This window comes from Protomyctophum bolini (genome assembly GCF_963924005.1).
Source record: "Protomyctophum bolini genome assembly, chromosome: 1".
Taxonomy (NCBI): domain Eukaryota; kingdom Metazoa; phylum Chordata; class Actinopteri; order Myctophiformes; family Myctophidae; genus Protomyctophum; species Protomyctophum bolini.
Genome location: NC_137862.1, coordinates 16990664 through 17007019, shown reverse-complemented (window position 1 = coordinate 17007019; position 16356 = coordinate 16990664). Strand labels below are relative to the sequence as shown.

Here is a 16356-nt window from a genome sequence, read left to right as displayed (position 1 = left end):
ATTGAAACCAGGAGGGGGCAGTGTCGGTGATTCCAACTGTGGATTTGAGGCGTGAGATGAGTATGGAGCGGTGAATGGTGTCGAAGGCGGCACTGAGGTCAAGGAGGATGAGGATGTTGAGTGAACCGGTGTCAGCAGATAGCAGGAGGTTGTTAGTGACTCTGAGAAGGGCAGTTTCAGTGCTGTGTTTAGTGCGGAAGCCAGATTGAAATTGTTCGTAGAGGTTGTTTGTTTCCAGGTATGCAGTGATATGGGTTGCGACTACTCGTTCCAGGACAGAAATGGGAGATTTGAGATTGGGTGATAACAATTGAATGGGGTGCAGCACGAGAGCTGGGCACGTGTGTGCTAGCAGCCAGCCACCACCGGGCTCCGCCAAACTTTGGTCAACTCATTGCATGATTTGCATCTCTCTATGTACCGGTAATGTATTTATCATTTTATTTTACCAATGGCACAGGTGTGCGGCCAGCCGTGTGCCCCAATGCCCATGGGCAACAACACAATTGTGTGGGCTGCGTCACGCTAGTTACGCCCCTGCAGACCTGGCTCCCAAGAGAAGACAGACTATGTACACAAAACGAGGTAGAAACTAAGCTACTGTAAACTTCCAAACCATCTGCCCACTCACTGTACCAAGACATCAGAGACACATACTTCCCACAGATTACTATCACCCAAGGAGAGTTTGAAAACATGACTAAAGACAAAAAACTCCTATCTCTTCTTGGGTGAAGTAAAACAATGTGTGAACACAGCAGCAAGGTTTGTGAGCTGCTGTGACAGGATGATGTCAAATGGAATAAAACACCTTAAGGAATACAAATCATTGTGTGTACCCCTACACTGGTTACAGCAAATAGAAATAGAAATACTGTTCATAAAAACAGAGCAACAAACTTTAATTACATTACATTTTAATTCATTGCTGCTACTTGTTGCAAATGGTTTTATACCAAGTGAATGCAAAAACATTGAAATACTGCTGTCAACTTTCAAAAGTTATATAAAGCTAACCTCTCCTATATGGATGTCTATCTTTTTATATAGTTTCACAAGATAATATTACTCAAAGTGTTAATGTAACAGCTGTTTACATCTACAATTTATTCCCATATATATTCAATGATTATTGGTACATACATACATTGTTTTATCTTGATTGTTTTGTTCCACTTTTGCTTAGGCAATGTAATTTTATGTTTTCTCATGCCAATAAAGCTACTTTGAATTGAATTGAATTGAATTGAGAGAGGGAGGGAGTGAGAGAGCAGCAAGTCATTCACTCTGAATTTCATATCTCTCTCCTCTGTCACTTCAAGTGTGAAATTAGAATACAAATGAAGAGCGCAATATTTTGCCATGAGATCTGGATGTCGTACAATTAGGAGCAACAATGAAGAAATGGGGAAGAAGGAACAGACTCTCTCTCTCTACCTCTCTCTCTCTCTCTCATTCCGTGGCACGCTTTCATTTCGTTTATCTCTTTCCACATTTCTCTCGCTCCCTCGTTCTCTCTTTCCTCCCTGTCTTTTTGCAGTCTTTCTCTGCCCCCTCCCCTTGCTCCCTCTCTATCGCTCCCTCTCTCCCAACTTTCTTCCTCCTACCCCCCCCCACACACACACACACACACACCTCTCTCTCTCTCTCTCTCTCTCTCCCCATGTCCAGTGGCTCAGACAGAGGAGAGGGGTGAGTGGTGGTGCTGGAGGAGGAGAGTGGAGCTGACTGGCTCGGCCACGCTCTCATTTGTCACATTTACAATGGAAACATCCAAATTTACAGATGCTATCAATTAATCACCTCCGCTCTAATTACAATCCAATTAACCTCAGTCTCCTCGTGCCGAGCTGCAGGACAGCCGCTGCGGCCGCGGCCATCCCCCCCCCCCCCCCCCCCCCACACACACACACACACACACACACACGCGCACACACACTCACAGAGAGAGGAAGGGACAGAAAGAAATAGAGCGATAGATAGGTGTCTGGAGTGAAAAAATGAGAAATTGATGAAGAGCTACAGAGGGATGAATACCGGCGGGGGGAGACGAGGCTGGATGTGTCACTAAATAATCCCATGTATGACGAGGAGGAGAAAGCAGGATGGTTGGTATAGCAGCGAGATAAAGAGAGGAGGAGGAGGGACATGGATGGAGCATGTGTCCAATACAGTGGAGACTGATCTTCACAGAGACAGGAGACTGTCACTGTTAGCCACCTGCATGGCGGTCAGACGAGTGCGTGTCGTGTGTGCTTGTGTTACTGTCAGGGGTCATCAACATCCGTACAGGGATAAATGTGTCCGTGACTCCGTGGAAAAGACTTGGTCCTATCCGAAGAATATTTTTTACACACCATTATAATGTTCTTATTTTGATCATCTTACAATAAATGCACCACGTCTCTGTACGTGTGTACGTACGTCTGTAATCCACGACGTGACTCGAGAACCATTCGCCCCACTGACTTCAAATTTGACAGTGCAGTGCGTGGAGTTGGTCAGATACATGGTTGTCCAGAACCACCACAAAAGGCTCTGGTTAGGATCTGCCAGTACGTGGACCTAATGAGCCTAAGTACATTCACCTGTAGAATTTGCCTCTGCCTCAGCAAATTGATTACTTAACCAGTCCACTTTTCACAGTCAGTTTGCACTCTTCAGACACAGGCAGACAGACAGATACAGAGATCATATGGGCACAAAAGGGACACAGACAGAAGGTTGAAACAGGTGCTAGGCCAACAGGTATTGCATACTAGGTTCCCAACTTGCATCGTTCCAAAGTAGGCCGGTGACTGAAGGGCACAGGTCTAATAAGACCCAATTACTGAATGTCAAGTCTCCAGGCTTTCTTCAGAATATGTATGACACTGACTTATGTTTTATTTGCAAGGACCCCCTTAACTCTGAGAACACCCCCAGAGTGTTCCAAGAACCAAATGGACCCATAAAGGTTCATTTGGTTCCATTTGTATGGACCTGTATGTATTTGTTCCTTGTGTACACTCTCAGAGTTACAGACCTGTTATTGCGACCATATAGGTTGCAGTTTACGATATGAAAACCTGCATTTCATGTCAGTCAGTCCGTCACGCCTCGTGTCGTGAAACACTCCATACATGGCCGTCTCCATATGAAGATCACGACACTGACCTCATCAAACCCTGGATAGCCATACATGGATAATACTGGATCATCACCTAGATCTGCACATGAAGCCGGCAAGCAAGTCTACATCTGACCTCACGGAGACACGGACACCAGATTAATAGTTTAACTCCAAATGTCCCCACAAGTGTAGTAGAATTTGAGAGAGGATATCTGCAAACTCACACGAGTGAGCTTGGATATCGGCTATTTTCAGTGCGTAACACCGCTCGCCCGATTAGGTATATCGTAGTAGTAGCTTCAGGGTTAGGGTTGAGAGTTCCCACACATTCTTTTAATGACATTCATACAGTAAGATTGACGTTCTAAAATGTCGATTTCCTCACAAATAGGGAAAAAAATTAAATAGAATTATTAATTAATATTGTATGAAGTGTGGGTGAAATAATGTAGGAAATAATCTATAGGCTTATTATAGCTTTTAAAACGCATTAAATCTCGGCATGTATGCGTTAGTTGTAGCGACCCTCTGCAGTTGGAATGATGACAATATGGATGGTCTCAACACCGTGAAATTTATAAAAAATTTATAAGTACCATTACAATCAATTTAAATAATTTCCTAGTTTCACTCATCACCAATAAAATCAGTGCATTTAAATACATCACTTTCATACAATACAACAATAAAATGATAAATTTATAGTGGATTCTAGTGATGTAGCAACAACAATTCTATTATAAGACAAATGTTGCCGATACCGAAACGAAATGCCAAACAAATATAATAATTGAACTGCCAAGGGAAATCATGAAAAAAACTCCAAACAAAATACAAAGAAACAAACATGTAGGCAACGACGTCGAGTCTGTGGGGGCTATGGGGCTGTAGCCCCCATGAAGAATTAAATAGCCCCTTTTAGCCCCCATGAAGATTTTCGTGGACATTTTATATTAACGTTACAGATTTTCTGGGAATTATTGACCCTCTGTGACTCTGTCGCAAAATTCCGAAAATGTGAACCTCTCCGCCGGCAGTTCAGAGGTGTTAAAAGTACTCAAATGCTAATCAGGTTTCTTTTGTTTTCACCTAGCCAGGTATTATATGCCTACAGTACAGTGCCCATAGGCGGCGGGTGTGTAAGGCTAGGGAAGGCTTAGCCTTCCCAAAAATTATGCTGGGTATTTTTTTAAATATATATAATATATGTGCGCAGCATTATATAGAAGGTAGTGGTGTCAAAAAATATCGATATGAATCGATAATCGATTTTAACATTAACGATGCGACTACATCGATGCACGTGCGTCTGGATCGGTCAAAATAGCGTCTGCATCGGACGTTGGTTCGATCCTAAAGCTGCGAATCGATATAATTCAACTAACTGCTGGAAAAACACAGATGTACAAGCCCAAAGCGCTGTGCATTGCGACGGGTAGATAGCTTGTAGATCTGCTACTTCCAGCGCAGGACGGGCGCATGCTTATGATGACGCTCTATATGCATCAGCAGCCAGCAACAACAGACGAGCACTATAGCAGCATAAACCACTCGTTGTCAGACGGAATACACACGCAGATACGAGTCACGACACAGCATTATTGCACATCTGTGCTTTGCCTTTCATCCACGCTTCTATAGCCTTTTACATTTCATTTCCCATCCACGGGCACAAGCAACGTGATATCAACAGCTTCCACCCGATCTGGATGGTCGTGTTGTTTCTGACGAGGGTAGCATATAGTTAGCATGGGAGCTAACATTAGTTTAACTTTGGTCCATATCGTTAGAATAACCTTAATAACTCTATGGTCCATTCGTTCCCCAACCCTCACAGTCGATGCTGCGTTTACACGGGCAGACACAAAGACGAATGGGAATATCATTTGGAGCAGGCCGAGCAGCTACTGTACACGTCTGTTTGCATCGACAGTATGACTGTATCGTTGCGTCTGGTTTCACTGTCCACAGCAGGCAGATCTGTCAAAACAATGCACTTCCCAAAGCTCAGAGATATGCCACCACCTATAAATTCAAACCCAGAATGTCTTTCCCCAGCTATCTCATTCCACTTTCATTTATTTTATTCCATAGTCTTAGTTTTTCTCTTATAAAGTTGTTTTTATTAGTTTTCTAATGTTCCCCTTGAAAAGCGTCTAAGTACTCAGAGAAGCATTATATAAATAATAATATCACTATTATTATTACTACTTTTTTAATTGCCTATTCATTCATTGATTCACTCGTATCCAAATCCATTTGAAAAAAAAGCTCACTGATCAGGTCAAATAGGCCTATTGATATGTGATTAATTTAGATTAATTAATCACAAATCCTCCAATTAATTAGATGTTTTTTTTAAGTCCCAACCCTATTCTTTATAGATCTAGCTTCAAATAAAAAATCAAAAAAAGGTTAAATGTGTCAGATCGCACCGTATCGTATCGAATCGCATCGAATCGCCTCAAATTCCACAAAATCGAAATCGCATCGAATTCCACCGAATCGAATCGAATTCGAATCGTTCTGTGTATAAATGTATCGTCTCTGAATCGCATCGTAGCCCATGCATATCGATACGTATCGAATCGTCTTGTAAAGGACAGATGCACACCCCTAATAGAAGGCTATTGTGTGTGTGTGTGTGTGTGTGTGTGTGTGTTGTTGCTGCTCCCTGGTGATCGGGTAGGTAGGCTATACAGCAACTGGCCTAATCAGCATATGATTGGCTACTATTGGTATGTCTGTAAACCTCGTCCGCTTCCAGTAGCTTTGTAGCAAACAGTAGCGCGCGCTGGTTTGTTTTGGGAAACAGCAAAACGCAAAATGTATTTTCCAAGGCAAAGATAAAGTAATTCAGAAGAACAAGCTGTGACTCGGCTGTCAGAACTCAGCACCACCACCAGTGCCCGCACGGTTCACAGTTCACACCACTGCAGCAACACTGACACGTTCAGCGGAGTGACTGCTGTCTCTGTGCCGTCTGTGAAGAGCCATGAGCCGCGACTCCCGGGAGGGGCAGCATCACCGCCGGGTAATCTACACAGACTATAGTGAGACTAAACACACTGACTCGAGAAAAGACCCATATCGTCCAAATAGGCTAATCAGTCGTTGTCCGTGTATAGGCTAATTCATTGGTAAAAGTATGCTAAATAACTCATTTTTAGACCATTTGGGAAATAAATAAATCTGCGGCGGCGGGATTTAAGGGTAATGGACACATAACGGACACCCGGGTATAAATGCAATAATTTATTAACAAGAAAATAATGAATATTTACAGATATATGGCACCATGCATAAATTACAATCAACATGAAACATATTACTTTTATTAAAAAAAATTTGACTATGGCGTCTTCTCTCGTGTATCATCAGATGTCCGGCTCCATGCTCGCCTCTCCTTGGAGGCCAGTTGGGTCAAAACAAAGTACACCACATTGTGACAGCTGTAGTGAGTCTACAGTCCACCTGCCTGCTGGCAATATAGCCTGGTTGTGATATGTAGATGTGATTGATATATATATATATATTTTTTTTAAGTCATTCTATAACAACAACACAAAGTAATTTAATTTATTTTATGTATTATTAGTTGTATTTAATATATTACTATGTTATTACTAATTTTATGTATAACTATATTACTAATTGTATTTATTTGATGTATTACTATGTTATTACTAATTTTACTTCATGCATTAAAAATTGTATTTGTTTTATGTATTACTGTTATTACTAATTTTATTTTTTATGCATTTATTTATTTGATGTATTACTGTTATTACTAATTTTATGCATTACTATATTGATAATTTAATTAATTTGATGTATTATTGTCTATATTACTAATTATATTTATTTTATCCATTACTATGCTATTACTAATTTTATTTGATGTATTACTAATTTTAATTTACTTTTATTTTACTATAATCTATTTTTTTATCGTTCGTTTTATCAATTTATTTATATTATTATCTAGTTATTTATATTGGTTTATTATTTTATTGTTTAGAGCCCTGATTGATCACATCTACATATCACCACTACCAGTCAGGATCTGAGTGACTCAGAACCCTGGTGACCTCCAGGTGGAGCCACACAGGAGACCAGCAACGTCCTAAAGAAAAGAAAGAAATGCTCATTACTACTTTGTTAATAAATATTTCAATCAATATTGTTTTATGAACAGTTTGCAGAATTACAGTACATGTCAAGCACAAACTCAATACAAAGACTGTTAACTGTAAGTGGACGACCCAATTGTTTACAAGAGGGTCCACCATGTTCAATTCATCAAAACATTTAGAGACGTACAAATAAGACACTTCTATATAGTCAAAGAACAGAACAGGAATTCATCATAAAGGAGGTAAAAAGGGAAAATAAACGTATACAGTGAGGGGAAAAAGGGAGTCAAGGGATTCACATGTCTTAATGACTGTTGGTAGGGCGTTCCACATTTTGGTGGCATAGGAGTGAAAATAATTTAGTCCCTTGTTTGTGCCGAATCTGGGTTGTACATGGTTCGTTGCACTCCCTCTGGTGTTGTGGGTGTGGACTTCGTTAACATAAAGGAAGTATCTAGACAGGTACATGGGTATCTTGGTGGTGTATCGAATCTTGTGGACCAGACCCATTGCAAGATGCTGTACTCTGTCGTCGACCCTAAGCCATTCCAGCCTGTCAAAGTGGGCAGGAGTGAGGTAGGTTCGGGGGGTGAGGCCAAGTAGGAGCCTGACCAGTTTGTTTTGGGAGGTCTGGAGCCTAGTTTTAAGGGCCTTTGAGGTGCTGTGGTACCAGGAGGTGCATGCATAGTCAAATAAACCTTGTACGAGGGCTCCTGTTAAGGTCTTCAAGGTGTTCGTTGACCAGTGAGGAGATCCTGCAAAGGAATCTTGTTCTTTGGTTGACTTTTTTGATTACGTTGGTGGCCATTTTATCACCGGAAAGATTAGCCTCCAGGATGGAACCTAGGTAGGTAATTTCATCTTTACGTGTGATAACATTGTCACCAACTCTAACCAAGAAGCCATTTGCCTTGCTGAGATTACTATTAGATCCAAAGAGAATGGATTCAGTTTTTCCCAGGTGTAAAGATAGTTTGTTATCAGCGAGCCAGGTGCAGATTCTACCGAGTTCAGAGCTGAGGGCCTTTTCAACCTGCAGTTTGTTCCTGTCCGAGACTAGCAGTGCCGAGTCATCTTTGAACAGGAACAAGTTACAGTCACAAGCTGATGTCATGTCATGATCATAGTGTGTGTGCGTGTGTTGTATAGTTACCTTGCTGTGATGTAACTCCAAAGGTGATCAGAAATAGTTGCTCCATCGGCTAGAAACGTGCTCTTCACCGGCATGATGATCCTAAAAAAAATGATGATTCCATGATGATTCCTAAAAAAAGTCTATAGTCAACCCTAACTGATTACAGAACATGATATAAAAAAACACAACTAGAAGTATTTAGGCCTGTCACAATTACCTAATCGCCAAGTATTTCAGATACTTTTTTAGAGTCATAATCGTCTCCATGTTGAAAATGTTCATATATTGTCAAACATTTTAAAGAAATAATGCAAGCAACCGATCTACAAGCTCTAAATGTGTCACTTTGTAATTTACTTCTCTTTTTTTAGTGTATAAAGTTATTGAATTATGCCACGTGCATCTTTTTGTTTACAAAGCCTACAAAAGCCAAAGTTTTATTTAGAATGATGACGCAATTAAATTGTTACTTGTAATTTATTTGAGCGACAATTAAAATCGGCCATTATAAAACCTTAAATTCTGACAGGCCTAAACCGGTTCCAGTGGCGTCTACCGAACCTTCTAGCTCCGTCCGAGCCTCCCAGCGACCCAGAAGTCCTCAGCGGAAACACCCGGGGAAAGCTTCGGATCTCAGGCATCGGCTGAGATCTCCATTCTAACAAAGAACGAAAGACACACAGCCCAAATTAGCTTTGCTGTGTGTGTGCGCGTGTCCTGTCACAACATACACATGCACTTACAGTAACGTTTAAGAATAGGGATCGACCAATTATCGGCAACGGACAATTATTGGCTTTTTACGAAGCCTAAAAAAGCGCTAACCCTAAAGCGGTTCGTACCGTTGAGTTCCTCACTGAGAAGGCCCAGGTCCGAAGTCCTCCAGTGTCTACCCAGATCTCCGTCCTCCGTCCTCCCATCCATGGACAGACCTGCAGATCTCCATCTCTAGAGGCTCCAGCCTCCAGCTGTGTCTATGATCTCCATCCTGAGAGAGAAAGAAACCATTAGCTCTACAAGCTCACAACACGTTGCAGTGTGAGCTTGTAGATCTGCTATTTTTGCTGAACGGAATAGGGATGCTGGGGTTGAAGTGGTTAACAAAAGTGTCAAAGACTTTGATTAGCTTGGAAAGCTGACAGACATTCAACCAGAGTGCCACTAGGAGGCATCAACACATGTACAGTCCTCAACATCTTTTGTAATTTGTATTAAAGTTGTTACAAAGACCAAGAGGCACGCTCATGATATGAGATATTGACTCTCAAACTATTGTGCAGATTTAGATTTATCCTAAAATATTTAAAACATTTGGATTACTGTAAATGATGCCATTCTTCGTACCATAACAGTACAAAAGCAGTTATCCATCCTCAGAAACAAGCAAGAACTATTCCTACTCACAGCTCATCAGAGTCCTCTGAGGAAGCCCCCGGGGGGGGGGGGGGAGCTTTGAAACGGATCTCTGTCCAGGGAACATCAGATCGTCTATCGATATCTCCATTCTAACAAAGAAAATAAAACACACACACACCAAATTAGCCTTTCTGTGTGTGTGTGTGTGTGTGCGTGTGTGCGTGTGTGCGTGTGTGTGTGTGTGCACTCCCTGTCCAGCAGCCGCGTTCCAGCGACGTCTACCGCGATCTTCATCCTAACAAAGAAAGATTGATTAGAGTGACCAAGAGCCAGATATATATTCTATCCTGTCACAACATATATACTTAAAACTTTTATTTATAGAGAACATTTAAACAGAAGCTAAACATATCACTTACAGTAATAAACGTTTCAGTTAGGGTTCTTTTTGACAGGCCTAACAGGGTCTTACTTTGAGTCGTCTTCAGAGGAATGCAGATTCCTGGAGAGACCTGCAGTACATCTGGAAGAAAGACATGGCGGTTATAGTCTATGAATGGCTTCATAGAAAAGAGCTTCGCACATCACTCCCTTGTTGTTGCTGCCAATAGTCTGGATAGTCTATACTTCTTATTCTTGATGACAATTGTTTATGAATTTGATGCATTACTATGTGTTGTTGCTTACTGTAAGTCACTCTGGATGTGAGAACTGCCTAAATTGTTGAAATTCCTAGACGTGATCAATTAGGGTCATAGGTTGTGCTCTTCGGTGATAGCAGTGGTGTCATTTGTATATTTTTACAGTCCCACTCCTCCCCATCATATCTTGCGGTGAAGCTGGACAGAACACTGTCCTTTAAACAACACCTGACAGCGTCAAGAGAAAGATCACCGCCTGTGCCGCACCGATACGGCGTCCAGCCGGTACCGAGGCTCTGGTGTTCCCCACCGCTGAGTACTGTGCCCCAGTCTGGAGCCGTAGCCCTCATGTTGGTTTTGGGGCTTTTTATGCCTTTACTGATGGTGAACAGTATATAGACAGGAAAGGGGGAAGAGATGGGGAATGACACGCGGCAAAGGCCGTCGGGAGTCGAACCCGCAGCACGCCGTCCGGCTGGCTTGGCAGCATAGGTGCCCAGACAGTTGAGCTAACCATCCGGGCCACACTTAAATATTTAATTGCAATTTATTTGAGCGACAATAATCGTCCAGTAAAAAGAAACCTCATAATCGTGAAAGGCCTAGAGCGGTTCTTACTGTGCGGTTCCTCACCGGGCAGGCCCAGGTCCGAAGTCCTCCGGCATCTACACAGATCTCCGTCCTAAGAAAGAAAGAAATAAGGACTAAATTAGCTTTTGTTTTGTTGAGCTGCATATTCAGAACCACTTAAACCCTCTATAGATTTGATAAAACAGACCTTTAAAGAGAGCATTTGGTATATGCTCCGATTTCACTCTACACAAATTGATTTGCCAAACATAGCAGATCTACAAGCTCACAACACGTTGCAATGCGGTGTGAGCTTGTAGATCTGCTAATTTGGCTGAACGCTCCCCCCAGAATAGAGATGCTGGGGTTGAAGTGGTTAGAAAAGTGTCATTAAGACTTTGATTAGCTTGGAGAGCTGACAGACATTCAACCAGTGCCACTAGGAGGAATCATACTGCCATGCTATACTTCGTACCATAACAGTACAACAGATATCCATCCCAACAAGAAATATTCCTACTCACAGCTCATCAGAAGTCCTCAGAGGAAACCCCCGGGAGGGAGTCCACGACGTCTACCACGACCCATCCACCCTAAGAAAGAAAGAACGAAAGATTAATTTAAGTGACCAAGAGCCAGATATACGTACATTGTGTCCTTTCACATCATACACAAAATGTATAGAGAACATTTAAAACAGAAGCCGACCATACCACTCGCAGTAATAGAAAAGTCTAAGTGGTTTCTTACTTTGAGCCGCCTTCAGAGCCCCCCCATGCAGATTCATCCATGGACAGCGAGAACTGCAGATGTCCACCTGTAGGGGCTCCGGTTGAGCCTCGCAGCATCTGGAATGAAGACATGGTAGTTATAGTCTATGAATGGCTTTGCACATCACTCACTTGTTGCTGCCGCCAATAGGAATTTGTGATGTCTGTGTTTGTTTTTTTTATAATACATACAATTTATATAGCACTTTTCAAGGTACCCAAAGTTGCTTCACAAAACAGTAAAAACAAATTTATTTGAAAATAAACTAGATTAAAAAGGTTAAAAACTAGATTTTTTTGGCATGTTTGTGAAGCTTTTCGGTTCCACACCAGTAACTGCTGTTCAACACTTAACAGCTACATCCATGACCTCCCTGCAACAACATCAATGAAGTATGGCTATGCAGACGACCCGAGTACTGTGTCCCAGTCTGGAGCCGTAGCTCTCATGTCAAGAAGCTGGATGCTGCCCTCAACACCGGATGGGCCACCCCAAACAAACTGCCTGCCTGTTCTCGCTGGAATCACTCCAACAGAGGTCAGACGAGAAGCAGCCACGCTGGCCCTCACTGAGAAGGCACAGCTGAGTGAATCCCAGCCATCTCCTCCACAAGGTCGTCAGAGACACCACAGCACACGTGCCTCAAGTCACGGTGCCCTTTGCCACTACACACACACACACCAAGTCACGGCGACCTTTGCCACAGCACACGTGCCTCAAGTCACTGTGCCCCTTTGCCACACAGGCCCAGGAACTGCTCCACACAACACCAGCTGACACCTCCAAGGCATCCTGGGTGAAGGCAAGACAGAGGGACCAGTGGAATACATCGAGGACCCCAAATATGTTCTTTGCCAGCACCTCCCCTGCAAGGAGTGGACAACCCTCAAAGCAGAAGTGGGACATCTCGGACAGTGCCCACTGTGAATGAGAGGATCCACTACAGACTGTGGAACACGTAATGACCATTTGCCCCAAATACCGGCCACCGAATGGTGATCGTGGCTTAGGTGACCTAGACAATGACACATTGTACTGGCTTGCTGCAACAGAGATGAAGTTCTATGGACATACGGCAGAAGATGTTTAAGAAACTTATTTTTTGTAATTTCTTCATTTTTTCGGCAAACCTTTGTGGCATTTAATTTATGGAACATGTGGATGTTTCTTTATTGGTGAAGTTGTGGCATTCTTTGAAATGTATTGACACGTTTGATATATTTTTTTGTTAGGGATGTCCGATATTATCGGCCGATAAAGGCATTAAAAATTAATAACCCTAACCCTTAATTTTACTTTATTTATTATTTTACATTAAAAACATCTACAAGCTCACAATACAATAAGACACATGTGAGCTTGTAGATCTGCTATTTTCAAAATATTTTTATACATTTGAAAACTTGAGATGAGATCATTTTAGATGAGACATTTTGCATAATGAGTAATTATTAATAATTACTTTTGGTATTTTAAGTACATTTTATAACAACCTTTGTACTCGAGTACATGTTGAATTGTAACGGAGTATTTCTATATTGCAGTATTGCCTACTTTTATTTAAGTAAAAAGTTTGAGTTATGTTTCCACCACTGGAAAAAGCCTGCATATAATATATATATATATCGGTATCTGTTGATATCGGAAATTAGGAGTTGGACAATATCCAACACCGACTGTCGGACATCCCTTGATTTGTGTGATTTTTGTGTAGCTTTTAGTGAGTTTGTGGCATTTTGTTTGTTTGTTTTGTAAACGACCAAAGAGCACACCCAGTATGTATCACAAGGCTATTCCACCAGTCAGGTGTACTTATATCTACATCTCATAAGCGGCCATGAACTAAACACTACAGATATCACAATTTGACTTTGGCAGCAGCAAGAAACGACTGATATGCAAAGCTCTTCAGCCATGCTTCTCTCTATACAAACACTCATAATGTCCACATGGACAGCAGCCAGGATGGGGTGGTTCACACAGGAGACCAGGTTCAGTGTTCCAGCAGCATCTAGTCATCTCCATCTACATCAAGAAAGAAAGACATCAGAAGCTGACCATATCACTCACAGTAATAGAAACATTTTAAAAGGATCTCTGGCTAATAAGACAAATATTCCTTAAGATTATACTTGCCATCTATAACTAAAATTGTAAAACATAAACCAGTTAAATATTTTATTTCTTTCATATAATCTTTTACTACATAGGAACTGTTCCCATCGCAGGTTTATGATATCCATGTGTGGTCCAGCGCTATGGAATGCACTTGCTAATAAAAAGTACTTAAAATATTGCTTTGATGCTTATATCAATTAAGCTGTTTTTGTATTAGCAAACACACGGACAGGCCTCTTTCATACTGGAGTAATTCATCCGCTTCATTTAGAGACATCAGTAAAACGTGACGTGACGTCCGTATTTAGAATACAACAGCAGCGCTTATTTTCCAGATCCAAACTTAGCGTTGCACAAAGCTTGCTTAATAGCGACATCAATTAATTCCAATCCACATTAAATGTCGCGCTCTGCGCGTTCATTCATCCGTATGGTATCGCTCATTTCATTGGCTTCAATAGCGTGACACATCCATTATGGTTAGATCCTTCCAATTTCAATACTTGTGTCCGTATCAGAGTGAAGATTTCAACTTGAATGTAGGGCCAATATGCCTTTATTTTATCACCAGAGATATACGGTTCAACAACATGCTCACACTTTGGGACTTGGGCGTCTTGTTTACTCACTTGTAGTTGTTTGTCGATGGTGATTGATGACTGCAACAGGTTGATTGTAGCTGCCCCTCGATTGATGAAAGAATGACAAGTTTGGGTAGTCTCGACGGGGTGCGTTTATTGTTCCAACACCGTGAAAACTATAAGGATATAGAATAAATACAGTTACAATCGAATAATCTCATAGTTTCACTACTAAAATCTGTGCAATAAAGTTGTCACTTCAGCAGTACAATCAACAATAAAAATGGTTAATTTATGGTCAATTATAGATACAAAACTCAAGTCATTTCAATTATAAGACAAGGAAAATGCACAATAAGCAAAAGTACCGCAACCAAACGAAAACCAAACAAATACAATCATGAATGATATACTCCAAATGGAAACTAGACAAATAAATAATCATGTATACCTCACTCCGCGTATCGAGGGTGCTAAAGGGCTGCATAACCAACTTGAACCTCAGGGCACATCAACAGTCACATTTACACATAGTGTGACGGACAGGCACTGTAGACAATAGACAACTTCAGTCACTAAAAGTTCACTACAACTGCAAATGTCACAGGCTTAGTACAAACATAATAAGAGTCACATAAACAGTCAAACATTTCATACCGTGTGGTCTGGTGCAAACACACACACACTGGTGCACTCTCCCTCTGGAGTCTGGCTGTGTGAAATGAGTCTATTGGTCTGAGGTGAGTGAAGCTAACAGGCTTCAGCTATATATGGATAGGTAACAGGAGGTGTCAAAGTAAAAGTATGCCAAATTACAGGAAGTATCCAAACAAACAACAAAATAAGACAAACAATAAATAAAGAATAAACAGACTTCAAACTAAATAAATTATTGCAGAACCAACTGTCACTGGCAGTTACATTGATATTATGGTAGGAGTTTGTGTTGTGTGAGTGTAATTGTTTCAAAATAAACGGGGCAAACAAAACAAGAACAGGCTCCAGACATAAACTAAATAAAGGTCTCAAAAAACAGACGAGCGCAGGTTCAATAAACAAATAATAAAGTACTTTCCTTTGTTTGTGCGTTGCGTGCGAGCTGTTGAAATCTGTGTCTCTGCTCCGCTCGGCCGCGACAGTCCCCCCCCCCCCCCCCCCCCCAACGCAATTCTGTCTACCCAAAGTAGGCTACCAGTGAAAACATCAACTTCTTTTTTTCCACCGCTGCGGGGAAGGGGGGGGGGGGCTGCGGGGAGGGGGGGGGCTGCGGGGAGCCCCCATGAGGATCATCAGAACTCTTCGGCTCTGCATGTAGGCCTACCTCACGACGCTTTAGTATATCAAGGGCGCTAAAAGGCTGCATGAACCACTTGGACCTCGGGGAACATCAAACAGTCATGGGTGCTTCATCAATGGTCACAATATAGCGTGACAGGCACTGTCAAAAAATATAAACAACTTCAGTCAATTGTTCACTAAACTGTGTCTTACAGACAACCTTACTTCATTGAGTACAGTACGAATGTGCACGTTGCATATAAGCAATCAAATGTTTCATTTCATACCTTGCTGTGCGGTGTAACAAAGGCACGCTGTGCAAACAAACGCTGGTGTGCGTCTCTCCCCCTCCGTCACTCTCCGGCTCAGTGTGAGAATGGTGTGTGTGAGGCTAGCAGGCCTCAGCTAAATGTGGTGAAAACTATAAGGATATAGAATAAATACAGTTACAATCGAATAATCTCATAGTTTCACTACTAAAATCTGTGCAATAAACTTGTCACTTCAGCAGTACAATCAACAATAAAAAATGGTTAATTTATGGTCAATTATAAATACAGTGATACAAAACTCAAGTCATTTCAATTATAAGACAAGGAAAATGCACAATAACCAAAAGTACCACAACCAAACGAAAACCAAACAAATACAATCATGA

At 41.6% G+C, this 16356-nt stretch overlaps 2 long non-coding RNA genes across 2 annotated transcripts; both read right to left on the bottom strand.

The window, feature by feature from the left end:
* Positions 1 to 6751: 6751 nt before the first annotated feature.
* LOC308321731 lies at positions 6752 to 9355 on the bottom strand. The gene is made up of 5 exons (XR_013964664.1): positions 9226 to 9355; positions 8945 to 9041; positions 8402 to 8482; positions 8254 to 8322; positions 6752 to 7238 (listed from the first exon to the last, which is right to left on the bottom strand). It is a non-coding gene; the product is annotated as an uncharacterized lncRNA (long non-coding RNA).
* Positions 9356 to 9800: 445 nt separating this feature from the next.
* Positions 9801 to 11507, bottom strand: LOC308321727. Its single transcript, XR_013964663.1, has 4 exons — positions 11475 to 11507; positions 10999 to 11062; positions 10212 to 10262; positions 9801 to 10034 (listed from the first exon to the last, which is right to left on the bottom strand). It is a non-coding gene; the product is annotated as an uncharacterized lncRNA (long non-coding RNA).
* Between the last annotated feature and the right edge of the window lie 4849 nt (positions 11508 to 16356).